This window comes from Staurois parvus, unplaced genomic scaffold (genome assembly GCF_062004578.1).
Source record: "Staurois parvus isolate SC_StPar_1 unplaced genomic scaffold, SC_StPar_1.0 ptg000371l, whole genome shotgun sequence".
In the NCBI taxonomy this organism is placed as follows: domain Eukaryota; kingdom Metazoa; phylum Chordata; class Amphibia; order Anura; family Ranidae; genus Staurois; species Staurois parvus.
Genome location: NW_028318167.1, coordinates 6038977 through 6050963, shown reverse-complemented (window position 1 = coordinate 6050963; position 11987 = coordinate 6038977).

Genomic DNA, 11987 nt, shown 5'->3' with positions numbered 1-11987 from the left:
GGAGAAATTTGACTGGCCTGCACAGAGTCCTGACCTCAACCCGATGGAACATCTTTGGCATGAATTAAAGCGTAGACTGCGAGCCAGGCCTTTTTGTCCGACATCAGTGCCTGACCCCACAAATGCGCTTCTGGAAGAATGGTCAAACATTCCCATAGACACACTCCTAAACCATGTGGACAGCCTTCCCAAAAGAGTTGAAGCTGTTATAGCTGCAAAGTGTGGGCCCACTCAGTATTGAACCCTGGACCCTAACACTGGGATGCCATTAAAGTTCATGTGTGTAAAGGCAGGCAGGTGCCATGGAGGTGATTGGAACACCTGAATCCAATGATTTGGAGGGGTGTTCCAATACTTTTGGCAATATAATGTATATACTGTATATATATATATATATGTTAAAATGATGGGCAGAGATGTTTTTTTCTCTCACTAATGTTCATTTGTGTGCTGTTGATGTAGCTAGTCCTGTCAGTCACTGAGCTCACATTCAGCCATGGACTCAGCAATTACAGATTGTAAAAATAAAGTGGACGGCTGCAGAAGGACATTGTAGCTTATACAGAAGAGGCCCCAAGAGTGCAGCTATAAGCTTGTTCACTGTCAGTTTGTCTCTCTTCAATGAAATCTCAGCAAACTTTTCTTTATTTACTCCTAGCCCACAGGGTCACAGGGTAACAGTGTATGTAGCTCTGTATCCTACTTTTTTAGGTGGTCTGACTGCTGGGATAGCATAGTTAACAGAGTACCCCCCTCCCTCCACTGCTGTTTGACCATATACTTTCAAGGAGAGGAATACCTAGTGTGTTATGATTGAAGTGCTTGTCTCAGCGCATGCATGGGAAGGGGGGATGTCAGCTAGACTGCCAGAGAAAGAAAACCTCAGAGCAGAGTTGCACCTGTTATACTTGACTCATGCATCTAGTTGTCCTGTTCTAGCTCCTATTTGTCTTTTGACACATTTCGCTGGATCCAGCACCCAGCAATCTAGCTTCAATGGCTTTAGAATGCAGGTGACCACAGCGTTATCGTCTCCATGGTCTTGGCGGTCTGGTCCCCAGAACCATAACAACCAATAATGCTGTGTGGTTAGGATTCATGGGAGCAACTGTCATTTCAAATTTGCTAAGAATTTGAAAAAGGTGAATTAAATAATTATATATAATGCACATAATATTAAGGTATTTCTCACAGGCCCACCTGGAACACAAATGCTGGGTATGTAATAGCCACAATCATACTTCATAAATGGGACAGGTGGCTTGATGACTATAAGAGGAAGTAATGCCCACAAATCGGGCTTCTGACAGGGGAGGAACTGACAGGCAGGATTGCAAGAACTAAAGAAGGGATTTTCCTCACAATCCATTAGTGTTTCCCAGAGGAAAAGAAAAGTGCCTATACATAAATGTCTGGACCTGTATTTAAATTGTTAATGTTCAAGAAAGTTCTTCCTTAACTGCTATACATTTTTGGGCATGTCTACTGCCATTTTGAGCTTTTCCTCTGTAGAGTGTGAACCCTGAAGCACTCAGCTATGAAAAAAGTATAAAAGTGTTAAAAAAGTAAAATGTCATAGGAAAGAAAGGTGTGCACATATATGTAAAGTTTGTAAAACACAAATTGGGTATTGCTGCATATGCTGGGTGAGAGGAATAATTCCAGGTCCCTCGTTTACAATATTTTAGCTATAAAGACATCACCTATTGATAATTTTAGGTACCATACGTTTTCACTATTTCACAGGTGCACACAATTTTAAGGCTTAACATATTTGGTATCTATGTACTCAACACAACCTCACCTTTTTTTTTTTAAAAAAAAGAAAATTAAATATTTGTAATTACTAAAATTCATTTTAGTGCATCTTCCCCTAAAAATATAGATCTAATAAGCAGTTGTGCAAAAATATCCTGTGACATAAAAAAATTCTATTACCATCTTTATTATTGTACAGGACCTCTGCTTTCACAAAATATATAATATTTGGGGGATTTTAAGTAATGTTCTATCAAAAAAAGCTGAATTTAACATATACGCAAAAAAAAAAGAATATGCTCTAAAGGTAGAATGGCTAAATAAATATGTTAAATGCTATATAGTAGGGGGCATATTTGCTGTTTGTAAATCATTAGTGGTAAATGTTTTGCAAGAGAATCAACAGGTGGACATTGGCAAAAGTTTACTGATCACATTTTATGTACTTAGAATGTGACACCAAGCTAACATTCAGTGAACATAAGAGTAGTAAGCTTTAGAAACACCTTTAATTCTGGATACTAAATGTTAAAAGGTTATTTTACTTTTTTACTACTATTTTACTTTTAAAAAATTGCCCTTTTGCTAAGTTGATCAGCCCACAAAACTGTCAAGATCATAAGGTGCTTTGAAAGTAGCCTTAAAAAGGTCTTTACCAAAGTACCAAACCCAATACAAATTGCTCCAGGCTGTTTGGCAACTACAATGACCAGGAGAATGTGTGTCAATAAAGGGGAGGGATTATGTGGCATTTTGTGTCCTATGAGAACTAGCTGGTGGTCACTCCTTCCCTAATGATCTGGCATCCTTTAGTCCCCTAACCATTTCACATGCGTACAAGTAAGAAAGAGGATACAAAAAGTATGACAACACTATTAAAATTAAAGTTTAATTTTCAGAATTTAATATTTTCTTTACATGACCCATGGTGGACAAAAATGTCCTTTGGAGAGTTTCCTTCAAATCAGAATTCCAAAGCTAAGAAGTGGGGGTACCCCATAATTGTTACCTTTAAAGGATAAGTTCACCTTTTACCCAAAAATAATAAATGCACATTTGCAGGCAAAAACATGTGCATTTATTATTTTTGGCTGCAGGAGCCTGTAAAACATTGCTGATCACTGGTGCCATGCAGGTCTCCTGCAGACCTGTCAGTATATCTTCTTGCCCATATGGGATGTACGGAGAAGCAGATACTGTATACTGACAGGAAGAATCAATGAACTACCACTGAGTTCCACAGTGCCGTGGTATTTCATTGAGAACTACAAGCCAACAGCCGCTAAGGCTGTTGAGACTTGTAGTTAATTTATTCACTGAACTCTGTGAATGAATGATGTGGCTGTGTGGGCAAAGCCCCGCATGGCCACTCTCTATTCAGAATTGAAAGTACTTTTGTCACAGGGAAGGGTGGTAGCGGGCAGCGGCTGCAGCATTGGGAATATGTTACATGTTCCACCCTAAAATGGGTGGAACATGTAACATATTCCCAAAGGTGAACGTATCCTTTTATTTTCTGAATCTTAATAATATTTACCTTTCAGGATCCAGCACTGTGCTTGTTTGTTCCTTGCCAGTTCTTCTCTGCTATTAGGATCCCTAAAATGCTCCCTTTCTCTCTTTTCATCTTACATTTTGGAAGTCAGGTGTATTCTGGCATCAGGATGCATTTAAAGGATAAGTTCACCTCCGTTTTTAGGATGGAACATGTACAGTAACATGTTCCCAATGCTGCAGCCACCACCAACTGTCCCCCGCCTCCCCTCTGTCACAGAAGTACGGGGAGAAGTTCCTTGTACAAGCTGTCTCTTTTTGAATAGAGTGCAGATGTGCAAGCTTCCGCCCACATGGCCACGTCATTCATTCACAGAGTTCTGTGAATGAATGAACTACTAGTCTCGCTAGACTTAGCGGCTGTCAGTTTGTAGTTCCCAATGAAATTTTTGGCTCCTGTAGCCAAAAATAATAAATACACATTTTTTTACCGGCAAAAAAAAGTTAATTTATTACTTGTGGGTAAAAGGTGAACTTATCCTTTAAATGCTTTTTTTAACCACTTGCCCTCCTGAGGATTTACCCCCCTTCCTGACCAGGCCATTTTTTTGCATTATGGAACTGCGTTACTTTAGCTGACAATTGCGTGGTCAGGCAATGCTGCACCCAAATGCAATTTATGCCCTTTTTTTCCCACAAATTGATCTTTTTTTTGGTGGTATTTGATGGCCTGTGCGTTTTTATTTTTTGCACTATAAAAAAAAAAAAGACTGACAATTTTGAGAAAAAAAACTATATTTTTGCTATTAAACATGTCCAGTAAAAAAGTTTAAAAAAATCAGATTTCTGCATAAATTTAAACCAAAATGTATTCTGCTACATATCTTTGCTTAACAAATATGGAAATTAATTGGTTTACGTGAAAATTATGGCGTTTACAAATGGCGGTATATACTGGGATTTAAAAAATTTTATTTTTACTAGTAAGGGCGGTGATCAGCGACTTATAGTAGGACTGCGGCGGACATTCTGACACTGGGGGGAACTGACATCCCCAGTGACACCAATACAGTGATCAGTGCTAAAAAAAGCACTGATACTGTACTAATGGCACTGGGCAGGAAGGGCATGAGGGCTATCAAAGAGTTAACTGTGTGCAGGGTGCGTTTTACTATGGGGCAGTGTCTGTGTGCTTCACTGTAATCATGCTGCTTTGGATGGCTGGGCTGTGCACAGCAACCCAAAGCAGTGTGCCCAAGCTGACAGGGAGGATAACTGTTAGTAAACAAAACAGTTTTCCTCCCTGTCAGAGATCCTTGGTAATCACCGGGCACTGGCGAGTAATCACTGGCTGGGACTCGTGATTGACTGCCGCGGCCACGGATGGCGGCGCGGGTAGGGTATATATGCTTGATTTTACGCACCCGTGCTGCCCTGTAGCAGTATTTCTGCTATAGAGCGGTTGTAAAGCAGTTAATAAAATGTGTTCTGTTATTGATGTTTTTGAACATAAACACAAGGTGACCTGAATTAGGGGCCTAAAATACCCTGAAAGTAGAACTAAAGGCAAAACGTTTTCTTTCATTTTGGTGAGTAAGTGACTGTTATAATACCTGTCTTTTTTCTTGCCATCTGTCCCATTGAGGAGATGTCCCTTCACTTCCAGCCCCATAGCAAAAACTGCAGGTGAGAGGAAAACCTTCCAAAGTGAGGTAATCCCCTGTTGTTGCCAGGATCACCAGAACTAGTGTCCCCAATGAAGGACTTGCTCTTTATTCATGTTCAGGGGACAACCTAAAATTTGGGATTTTGTTATTTGTTTTTGGTGGTAATGATAAACAGGAGAAATAGGAAGAGTGACTTTCTCTGACAGGGCACAGACAGCATTAAAAACCTGACAGGGATTCCAATCCCTCTACACTCTATCCAAAGGGTAAAAAAAAGTTTTGCCTTTAGTTATACTTTAAACCAAAGTATGTGGGAGTGTGTGACCGCCTACAAGTTTCCTGGATGTATAATGACACATAAGCCCTCCCTCATGCTGACAATCTGGGTAGCCTTGGGTACGGGAAATAAAAGCGTAAGATAACCATGTAACTTGTTACTAGAACATGGACTAGAACGGTAGCAAGGGGCTATGACAGCAGGCCCAAGAACGAACACTTGATCTGACAATATAGTGACAGTGAAGCTTAAAGCAATTGACTGTTAATGTGGTTCTAATGTGCGAACATTTTTTACCTTAATGCATTCTCTGCATTAAGGCAAAAAAATGTTTAGGTAACAGTATCATTCCCTTGTCCCTCCTTATACTTACCTGAGCCTCTACTTGATCAAGTGCTGTGCCACTCTCTAAGGCTTTGCTGAGTCAGCAGGAACCATTGGCTCCCATTGCTGTCAGTCAAATCCTGTGAGGAGAGAGCAGGGGGCAGAGGAAAACAGGGCTGTCTCTGTCTATGGAAGTAGGCAGCACAGCTTGGGACTGATCCTGCAGCTGTGCCACAATAGAAAGCAGCTTCCTATGGTGGCATACTATGAAGAGGAGAAGCCAGGAGAGTCGGCAGGCGGCCCAAGAAGAGAAGGATTGGGACTATTCTGTGCAATTCCATTGCACAAATCAGTTAAGTATATCATGTTTGTTATTTTTAAAAAAAAAATTACTTTACAATCACTTTAATTGTTGAAAGGCAGATTAACAACTGCACATAGGTATAATGGGAAAGTGAGATTGGAGAGCAGACACAAGACAGGGAGGAGATACAAAGCAGAGGTACAATCTGAGAGACAGGAGACATACAGCTAACAGAGGGAACCCAGGGGAGGGGTTCAGCGAAAATCAGCTAGGGAAGACACACTGAAACCCAGGACAGCCATGACAATAATTGGATCCTTACAAATGGGCCCCTTTGAGTTATAAGAAGCCTGTGAATGTTTGTCTGTGTCCTGATGGATCTTTACCAGATTTCTTTATCTTCTTGATTTTAAAGTGAAATAGAATTGTAACATACAGTATTTTCATATTTTAGCTTTCAGTGTTTTTCTTGTTCTTGTCCTTGTTTTAAACACAGTTACATTTTTAAGAGATCTACAAAAAAAAGAAAAAAAGAACACCAAATTGTGAACAAGGTAATGTGTAAATTACCATATTCAATACAATTTTAAAAATCTGGAGCTGACAGACTGAAATAGCAGTCTTCTTTTGGAATACTGTCTACTGATATTGCTAAGTATAGAGAGTACGGTAATTTGCTAAGCACCACTTGGTAGCTGTTGGTATGCTGGGGTACAGGTGGGCAAGTTTTAATAGCGTTAAAGGAGATCTCAGCAAACTCTTTAATTTTATCATGTCAGCATTGTAATAGCAATATTAATAAGTTGGTTATATTTGACAATCCAAAGTAAGTTTAAAAGAAAAATTTTCTTTCATGTTGTTAGTTCTGCCTATCTGTTGGCCATTTACTGGATTCCCTGCATGCTTTGCTTTCCAGAAAGTATTCACAGCACTTAACTTTTGCCACATTTTGTTATGTTACAGCCTTATTCCAAAATGGATTAAATTCATTTTTTTCCTCAACATTCTACAAACAATACCCCATAATGACAATGTGAAAGAAGTTCATTTTGAAATATTTGCAATTTATTAAAAATAAAAACATGTACATAAGTATTCACAGCCTTTGCTCAATACGTCGTTGAAGCACCTTTAGCACCAATTACAGTTTCAAGTCATTTTGAGTATGATGCTACATGCTTGGCACACCTATTTTTGGGCAATTTCTCCCATTCGTCTTTGCAGTACCTCTCAAGCTCCATCAGGCTGGATGGGGAGCGTCGGTGCACAGCCATTTTCAGATCTTTCCAGAGATGTTCAGTTGGGTTCAAGTTTGGGCTCTGGCTGGGCCACTCCAGGACATTCACAGAGTAGGCCCATAGCCACTCCTTTGTTATGTGGGCTTTGTGCTTAGGGTCGTTGTCCTGTTGAAAGATGAACCGTCGCCCCAGTCTAAGGTCCAGAACGCTCTGGAACAGGTTTTCATCAAGGATGTCTCTGTACATTGCTGAATTCATCTTTCCTTCAATCCTGACTAGTCTCCCAGCTCCTGCCGCTGAAAAACATCCCCACAGCATGATGCTGCCACCACCATGCTTCACTGTAGGGATGGTATTGGCCAGGTTGTGAGCGGTGCCTGGATTCCTCCAGACGTGACTCTTGGCATTCAGGCAAAAGAGTTCAATTTTGTTTCATCAGACCAGAGAGTTTTGTTTCTCATGGTCTGAGAGTCCCTCAGGTGCCTTTTGGCAAACTCTAGGCGGGCTGCCATTTGCCTTTTACTGATGAGTGGCTTCTGTCTGGCCACTCTACCATACAGGCCTGATTGGTGGAGTGCTGCAGAGATGGTTGTTCTTCTGGAAGGTTCTCCTCTCTCCAGATAAACATAGGAGCTCTTTCAGAGTGACCATTGGATCTCCCTGGCTAAGGCCTGTCTCCCTCGATCGCTCATTTTGGCCGGGCGGCCCGCTCTAGGAAGAATCCTGGTGGTTCCAAACCTCTTCCATTTACAGATAATGGAGGCCACTGTGCTCATTGGGACCTTCAATGCTGCAGAATTTTTTCTGTACCCTTCCCCAGATTTGTGCCTTGATACAATCCTGTCTTGGAGGTCTACAGACAATTGCTTGGACTTCATGGCTTGGTTTGTGCTCTGACATGCACTGTTAACTGTGTTACCTTATATAGACAGGTTTATGTCTTTCCTAATCATGTCCAATCAACTGAATTTCCCACAGGTGGACTCCAATCAAGCTGTGGAAACATCTCAAGGATGATCAGTGGGAACAGGATGTACCAGAGCTCAATCAGTGTCATGGCAAAGGCTGTGAATACTTACAGTATATACATGTGGATGTTTCATTTTTTATTTTTAATAAATTGCAAAGATTTCAAAATGAACTTATTTCACGTCATTATGGGGTATTGTTTGTAAAATATCGAGGAAAAAATGAATTTAATCCATTTTGGAATAAGGCTGTAACATAAAATGTGGCAAAAGTTAAGCGCGGTGAATACTTTCTGGATGCACTGTACATAGTTACATAGTTAGTCTGGCTGAAAAAAGTCAAAAGTCCATCTAGTTCAGCCATAAAAAAAAAAAGTTATAATCCTATACCCACAGTTAATCCAGAGGAAGTCAAAAAAGCCTAGCAAAGCATGATTCAATTTGCTCCTGCAGGGGAAAAAATTCCTTCCTGATCCTCCGTGAGGCAATCGGATATTCCCTGGATCAACTTTACCTATAAATGTTAGTATCCAGTTATATTCCGTGTATCTAGGAAAGAATCCAGGCCTTTTTTGAAGCAATCCACTGAGCTGGCCAGAACCAACTCTTGAGGGAGTCTATTCCACATTTTCACAGGTCTTACTGTGAAGAAATCTTTCCGTATTTGGAGATTAAATCTCTTTTCCTCCAGATTTAAAGAGTGCCCCCTTGTCCTTTGTGATGACCTCAGGGTGAATAACTCTACACCGAGTTCACTTTATGAACCACAAGTGTATTTATACATGTTGATCATATTCCCCCTTAATCTCCTCTTCTCAAGAGAGAATAATTTCAGTTCCTCTTTCCTCATAGCTGATCTCCTCCATGCCTCTTATCAGTTTGGTTGCCCTTCTCTGCACTTTCTCTAGTTCCCCAATATTCTTTTTGTGAATTGGTGCCCAAAACTAAACTGCATACTCCAGATGAGGTACCTTGCTGCCTGCAAGCAGTGATGATGTCACTGTGGTGTGTTGTTTCTTATACTGACTGTGCTTCCTGAGTCTCCTGTTCACAGTACTTCCGTAGTCCAGAAGGCAGGCTTTGTGAAATGGATGCCACAGCAGTGCATATTCACTGGGTATAGTGAATACGCGTAATATCTTTCAAGAAAGTAAATGTGCGGGATTCTTCAAAAAGTATGTTTTCAAACTTCAAGATGATTCAGATTATAAGGAGTAGGTTAGAAATGTAATTCAGTGTAGGAATATATGATTTCAAATTTTGACCATAGATACAGTTTACCGAAACCTGCTGTGTGCCTATGCACCACTACTGTGGTCACAGTTCGTTTAGATATAGTTTATAACATTTTAAAGAACAAGACTTGAAGACTTTTTTCCTAATTACAAAGATAAGGAAAATAGTAAAATTAAAACAGTGAATACTTATAAATACGGTATGTTAAATTACTGCAGTGAAATTTCTAAATGACCATTGTTTCCTGTGATGCTGAAGCATGTGACTTGGTAAACGGTTATTTATTATGTCAATTTGTGTGTACATCATTGATGTACACACAAATCATTTGTATTTGTGTTACAGTGCCCTTGTTTAAATGACTGTCATTCTTCATTTTAAGTTTTAAATACTGTTCACAACAAACTATCATAAAAAATGCAGAGGATAAATTTAGCCTCATGCACTGGAGTTCCACCTAGGAGACTTAGGTTGGAATCTATCCCAGACTAAAGACTGAAAGTGATTCGAAGCTGATGAGTGTAAAATGAGTTTAGGAGTCTATAGACTAGGTTTTTAATTACATAATTATTCATGATAAAATTGACTATATTTATATAACTTTCTACATGTTTATAATGCTAAGTGATCGGCGAGACATGCAATGGTTACAAACATTTAAACTTTCTTTTAACTGTGTTGAAAAATATATGCTTATTCTTATTTCAGCTGTTTTTTTTTTGGAGACGCACATGATCAAATAGTTATTTTAGCAGTGGTAGCATCAAGGTTGCCAAAATGAATACAGTCCCTACTTGTGATTGAGTTTACAAACAAATCTCTTTATTGCAAATATTCAGGTTGAAACTGGGTCCAGTCTGGGTAGTAAGAAATGTATTTTGAAATACAGTTTGGGTTGTAGGAAGACAGCTGAAGTGCCCTCAACAACACAAGCAGCATATTCAAACTCTGTGCAGATAGTTTTATAGGTATTAAAACCCCAAGTCATCAGGTCTACAAAGCAAAACTGCTACTGATTTAGTCAAAACATTGTCTATGGACAGACCAGTGTAATACTTTTGTGAGCTAAAAATCAAAAGTCACTTTAAACAAAATTCCTTTAGATGACTGTTTTATCAAAGACAAGTTATATAAAGTGAAACAGGGTCTGATTTACCAAAGTGTACCACAGGTATACTGTTCCACACTTTAGTAAATTACGTTCTGGTTCACTTTTCTTAGTTTCACCATAATCACATGAAGAGAGTAGAGATTCTGACTTTACAGTTCCTTCCATTGCTTTCAGTACATTTATTAATTCGCTGAATACTTTCACGCCTCTTGCTAATGTAGCACCCTCCTAGGTGCTGGGTTAGGTAATTGTAATTCCTGGCTCACTGTAATCTGTGTAGCTGCATGCAATTAGTTAGGTCTGTTCTGTATTTCCCTGGCTGCAGAATTGACTGTTTTCCCATGTCTGTCTTGAAATGCTCTGGAAGATAGAGGGTTGGGAAAGTCAAATTGGCAGCTGAATATTTATGCAGCCCTGTCGATCCCTGGGGAGAGTTGCCTAGATAGTGGCTGGGTGTGTGTATAAATACTCTGAGACCTGAAACAGAGGGGTCTTGTCCCTGAGGAGAGCATATCCTTGGGGAGCTTTTTGCCCCCTAAACAAGCATACTGGGCTAGCTGGGGGGCCTACTTTGCTGAAAGTTGCTGAAGCTGACTGAAAGGCTTTTCATTTGAAGATCTAGTCTAGAAGATATTGAAAGGAGGCCACCAATTATCTAAGAGCATTAGTGAGTACAGGCTGGTTTGAGAGGTGCTTGAGACTGCATGCTGTAGCCACCCCTCTGGTGCTATAAAGTCAGCTGTGTTCAAAGGGGACATTGTGTCTAGTGTCCTGAAGAGCTCAGTCCATTAATTCCTAGGAAGAGGACTCTGCTCATATCTGTAGGAGGAAGATTAATATCCTCAAGCTGCTGCTACAAAGCTCAGTCCACCATTTACTTGTGCAAGGACTTTGCTCATATCTTTAAAAAAGAAAAAAATAGTATTCTCAAAGTGCTCCAAACAGTTACTGGAGTACCCCTCAGTTATCCTAAACCTATCCTGGTTCAATTTATACAATAAAGCATCAGAAAAGCATACCCCTAGACTGTTCACTGAGCTAAAGGATTGACAGTGACTATGTGCCTAATGGCAGGGCAACTCCAGGAAAAGACCTAAGGGACTTTTAAGGTCCCACAGGGGTTTTTGCTACGCTTTGTTGTCCTTTATAATAAAAATTAAAAATCTACCCCACTACCCTCTGCATATTCAATTCCCAAAGTTCCCAAAACTTACACTTAACTATTGCCCCATCAGATTTAAATAGACAGCTTGATAGATGCTGCTGGCAGTTATACTATTCTTCCTTTGCTCCAGGTCTTATAAATGACCTACGTTAGGTCCTGCCAGTCGTGTGCACAGCGTACTTCTAAATGGTAGTTACGCAACAGCTGGAGAGCCACTGGCTGCCTCAGCCTTCTTTGCATAAACAGCAAATGTTTGGATTTTCCTGTTCACTGACTATCAGTACATATATCATAAACACTAAGCTGTTATAGTGCGTTTTGTGTGTTGATTCACTTTAACAGTTGTTAGTGTGAAGACAAGAAAGAAAAGTGTGTGTAATGAGACCATGTGCAGGATGCTGTGAAAACAGAGGACCTTATTTGGCATAATGGGCTGTACCATAAG